Source organism: Stomoxys calcitrans, chromosome 1 (assembly GCF_963082655.1).
Source record: "Stomoxys calcitrans chromosome 1, idStoCalc2.1, whole genome shotgun sequence".
Classification (NCBI taxonomy): Eukaryota; Metazoa; Arthropoda; class Insecta; order Diptera; family Muscidae; genus Stomoxys; species Stomoxys calcitrans.
Window position 1 is genome coordinate 57,656,414 of NC_081552.1, and position 6,000 is coordinate 57,662,413.

The following is a 6,000-nucleotide window of genomic DNA, read 5'->3' on the forward strand; positions in this document are numbered from 1 at the left end:
ATAACATTATAGACTGATTCAGACCATATTTGGCACGCATACTGAAGTTCATAAGAGAAGTCATTGTACAAAATGTCAGCCAAATCGGATAAGAATTGTTCCCGCTAAAGGCTCAATAAGTATAATCGGGAGGTTGGTTTATATGAGAGCTATATCAGGACTGATTCGAACCAAACTAGGCAAGATTACAGAGAAAGTTATTATGCAAAATTTCAGCAAAATCGGATAAGAATTGGGCCCCCTAGAGACTCAAGAAGTAAAACCTGGAGATCGGTTTATATGGGAGCTATATCTGAATATATATGGCCCATTTACAATCCCAAGTGACCAACATTATTAGAAAGTATTTGTGCAAAATTACCTTTACTTAAAATGTCAAGACGATCAAGAATACATACATTTTATGGGGTCATAGATCAATATTTCGATGTGGTACACACGGCATAGCGAAGTTACTATGCCCCATCCTATAGGGGAGGGTGTAAAAATGCATAATTTCGGAACCCATAGAAGCTATATCTAAAAATATTCCGATCCCCATTATATTCAAGAAGGCTATGTAACGGTCTACCGCAACTCACTGAACCATATTCATCGGTTAAATATACAAAATTTTAAGGTCTTAAAACTTAAATCGTTATATGTATATCACAGCTATATCCAAATAAAGACCTATCTGAACCATATTGAAAACAAATGTCGAGGAGCCTAACACAGCCCCTTGTGTCAAATTTCAGCAAAATCGAGTAATAAACGTGAATTTATTGTCCCAAGAACTTAAATCGGGAGATTAGTATACATAGCAGCTATATCCGAATATAGCCCGATTTCGACCATACACTCAACCAAATTTATAATTCAAAACAGCAAAAATGTTTGTTAAAACAAGAGTTTTTGTTAGCTGAAAATGGTAAAGCAGACACTACTGCTATTTCAGCAAACATAGGGCTGCTGTATTAGCAAATATTTTTTACTGCTCCTTCAAATGACAAAATCTGAAGTTTTGAGTATACAAGCCTGCTGGAAAAAATTGTATGCTACTTTTAATGTTTGCCTGTTACTTGTTTTGATTACATTAAGCGTTTTTTAGAAATTTTGTTGGAAGAGATGTTTTTAATTTGTGGAATATTACTGTAAAGAAACTACCCGATCCATCCATTGGAATACATTTCGAAATGTGGTTGATCTAGCACTCATTTTTATACCCACCATCGAAGGATGGGGTTATATTCATTTTATCATTCCGTTTGCAACACATCGAAATATCCATTTCCGACCCTATAAAGTATATATATTCTTGATCAGCGTGAAAATCTAAGACGATCTAGACATGTCCGTCCGTCTGTCCGTCTGTCTGTTGAAATCACGCTACAGTCTTCAAAAATGGAGATATTGAGCTGAAACTTTGCAGAGTCTTTTTTTGTCCATAATTATTACCCGATTTTGCTGAAATTTGGGACAGTGAGTTGTCCTAGACCCTTCGACATCCTTCGTCAATTTGGCTCAGATCGGTCTAGATTTGGATATAGCTGCCATATAGACCGATCCTCCGATTTAGGGTCTCAGGCCCATAAGAGCCACATTTATTATCCGATTATGCTGAAATTTGGGACAAAGAGTTTTCTTAGGCCCTTCGACATCCTCCGTCAATATGGCTCCAATCGGTTTGGATTTGGATATAGCTGCCATATAGACCGATCGTCCAATTTAGGGTCTTAGGCCCATAAAAGCCACATTTGTTATCCGATTTTGCTGAAATTTATGACAGTGAGTTGTGTTAAGCCCTTCAACGTCCTTCGTCAATTTGGCTCAGATCGGTCTAGATTTGGATATAGCTGCCATATAGACCTATCTTGCAATTTAGGATATAAGGCCCATAAAAGCCACATTTATTATCCGATTTTGCGGAAATGTGGGGCAGTGAGTTGTGTTAGGCCCTTCAACATCCTCCGTCAATTTGGCTCATATCGGTCCAGATTTGGATATAGCTGCCATGTAGACCGATCTCTAGGTTTTGGGGCCATAAAAAGCGCATTTATTGTTCGATGTTGCCGAAAATTTGGACAAAGAGTTAAAATTTGGACAAAGAGTTTAGCCCCTCCAAATATTTCTGCAATTTGGTCTAGATCGATCAAGATTTGCATATAGCTGTCATATAGACCGATCTCTCGATTTAAAGTCTTGGCCCCATAAAAGGCGCATTTTTAATCTGATTGCACTGAAATTTGATACACTGACTTATGTTATGCTTTTCGACATCCGTGTCGTATATAGTTCAGATCGGTTTATTTTTAGATATAACTACTAAAAAGACCAATATTTTGTTATATAGAATTGAACAATGACGTTTACTTATTAGTATTTGGTCCAAACCGGAACATATATTGATATAGCTGCTATGGGGCATAAGGTATGAGTTTTGAACCGGATTTTGAAGAAAGGTGGTTTACATATACTTCCGAGGTGGTGGGTATCCAAAGTTCGGCTCGGCCGAACTTAACGCCTTATTACTTGTTTGTTATTGCTCTACTTATGTGCACATAACTGGCATGGTCTTTTGTATCTAAGTTTAAAGAAGAAAAGAAATGGAAAGCATACATTCAGTGGTGATTATAAACACCCACTGTGACACATTGTTCTATTTTTTGTCATTCCGTTTGCAACACATCGAAATATACATTTCCGACCCTACAAAGTATATATATATTCTTGATCAGCTTAAAAATCTAAGACGACCCATCCATGTCCGACCGTCTGTTCGTCTGTCCGTCTGTATGTTGAAAACATGCTACAGTCTTTAAAAATAGAGATATTGAGCTGAACATTGCACAGATTATTTTTTTGTCCATAAGCAGGTTAAGTTCAAAGATGGGCTTAATCGGACTATATCTTCATATAGCCCCCATATAGACCGATCAGCCGATTTAGGGTCTGATGCCCTTAAAAGCCACATTTATTATCCGATTTTGCTGAAATTTGAAACAGTGAGTTGTGTTAGGCTCTTAGGCACATTTCTGCAACTTGGCCAAAATCGGTCCAAATTTGGATATAGCTGCCGTGTTGACCAATATCTCGATTTAAAGTCTTGGCCCCATAATAGGCGCATTTGTAATCTGATTACACTGAAATTTGACACAGTGACTTATGTTAGGCTTCTCGACATCCGTGTCGTAAATGGTTCAGATCGGTTTATTTTTAAACATAGCTACTAAAAAGACCAATATTTTGTTATGCACAATTGAACAATGACTTGTACTTATTAGTATTTGGTCCAAATCGGAACATATTTCGATATAACTGCTATGGGACATAAGATATGAAATTTTCACCGTATTTTGATGAAAGGTGGTTTACATATATACCCGAGGTGGTGGGTATCCAAAGTTCGGCCCGGCCAAACTTAACGCCTTTTTACTTGTTTCTTCTAACAACTGCTTCATAATTAAGCAGCATTCATTTTCAGCAAACAACAAACTATTCAGCAGTAAGCCTGCTTCTCTGAAATTGCTGTACTGCTGCTGTAAAAGCAGAACGACTGCTACAATAGCAGCAAAATGAACTACTAATATTCAGCAGACAGTGTTTGCTATTTTCAGCAAACTTTTGTCTATTAGTGTACTCGGTACGAATGTCGAAGGGCCTCAGCACTATGGGTTAATAAATTCACGTTTTATGGGTCAAAAACCTTAAATCGGGAGATCGGTATATAAGGAAGCTATATCCGAATATAGCCCTATCTGGTCCGTACTCGGTACGAATGTCGAGGGGCCTAACACAATTCATTGTTCTTAATTTTGTATTTATTTTTATTGTGATAATACCCTACAAAGACTAGGGCTTATATAAAGTATGGGTTAGGTAATCGTACAGTTTTGATTTGCAACTTAGTTATAAAGTAAAAATTAAGTAATATATTTTAATTTTTACAAATTGAAGGTAGCAATGAAAATTCAGAGATCAAATTAATAAAAGAGAAAGAAAAACAGTTTTTAAATTGTATAAAATAACTATATAGTAAATTTTAAATATCAACAAAGGGGTTAAATTAAATAAATTTGCTCAAATTTTTGTTTAACTTATATAACAAATGGTTAAACTGATCATAATTGTTCATAAATTGTTAAGAAAAAGATTGAATATGTTAAAAAGATTGAAAAAAATGATTAAAAATCGAAGATTAAAACTGTTTTTCGTTACTTAAAGTTAGGATATTATTGGGAAGAGTATTCCACAGGCGTATTGCACTGATAAAAAACTGTTGCTCCGATATGCGATATTGGTGTGGTATTTGAATCACTTGTTTGTCTCTACTAGAATTAGCATAACAAAGTATAGCAGACAAATAGGCGGCTTATTTGTGTATATTATTTTGTGCAGTGCCAGCAGCGAACGTATTTTTAGGCATGAATCGAATGTGACACCATATGACCGTTTGGTAAAGCCCGATATCCGATCTCTTCTACGCAAACCGAAAACATATCTAGAAACATCATTAAAGGCAACATGTAATTTAGTTTTAAGAACTGTATCACAATTAAAAAAAAAAATTCACGATTTGGCAGGATATATGTTTTTGCGAAGAGCATTCTGATGTCTATGGGAGTATACGAGAGACTCATATATAAGGTCCTTAATACACCATACGTCTTGCCAACTGCCGAGTTAATATGATTCGCCCATGATAATTTATCATCAAAAACTACGTCAAGATTACTCGCTGAGGTCACCATTTCGATTGCAGAACCATTAATTACAATATTAATATTTAGCGGCAATATTGTGCGATTTCTGGAAATGGCTATGCATTTTGACTTCGAGGGATTCAATTGAAGGCCATTCGCATTCGCCCACGCATTAATATTGTCAAGGTTGTTAATCAGACGATCTATGGTTTTATTTTCTCACGTTAGTTGAGCTTATATAAAGTTGAACATCATGGGCATACATATGTATACTACAACTCAGCAACTGTTTGGGAAGGTCATTGCCGTATAAAGAACAAGTAAAAGCGTGCTAAGTTCGGCCGGGCCGAATCTTATATACCTTCCACCATGGATCGCAATGATCGAGTTCTTTTCCCGGCATCTCTTCTAAGGCAAAAAAAGGATATAAGAAAAGATTTGCTCTGCTATTAGAGCGATATCAAGATATGGTCCGGCTTTGACCACAATTAAATTATATGTTGGAGACCTGTGTAAAATGTCAGTCAATTCGAATATAAATTGCGCCCTTTGGGGACCCAAGAAGAGAAATAGAGAGATCGGTTTATATGGGAGCTGTATCGGGCTATAGACCGATTCAGACCATAATAAACACGTATGTTGATGGTCATGAGAGAATCCGTCGTACAGGCAAATCGGATAATAATTGCGACCTCTAGAGGCGCAAGAAGTCGAGATCCCAGATCGATTTATATGGCAGCTATATCAGGTTATGAATCGATTTGAACCTTATTTGACACAAGTGTTGAAAGTAAGAATAAATACGTCTTGCAAAATTTCAGCCAAATCGGACAGGAATTGCGCCCTCTGGAAGCTCAAGAAGTCAAGTCCCCAGATCTGTTTATATGACAGCTATATCAGGTTATGAACCGATTTGAACCATACTTGGCATATTTGTTGAGAGGCTCAAGAAGTCAAGAATCCAGATCGGTTTATATGGCACCTATATCAGGTTATGAATCGATTTGAACCTTATTTGGCACAATTGTTGAAAGTAAGAATCAAATACGTCTTGCAAAATTTCAGCCAAATCGGATAAGAATTGCGCCCTTTAGAAGCTCAAGAAGTCAAGTCCCCAGCTATATCAGGTTATGGACCGATTTGAACCATACTTGGCATAGTTGTTGGATATCATAACAAATTACTACGTGAAAAATTTCATTCAAATCGGATAAGAATTGCGCAATCTAGGGGCTCAAGAAGTCAAGGCCCAAGATCAGTTTATATGACAGCTATATCAGGTTATGTCAAGAAGTCAAGACCCCAGATCGGTTTATAT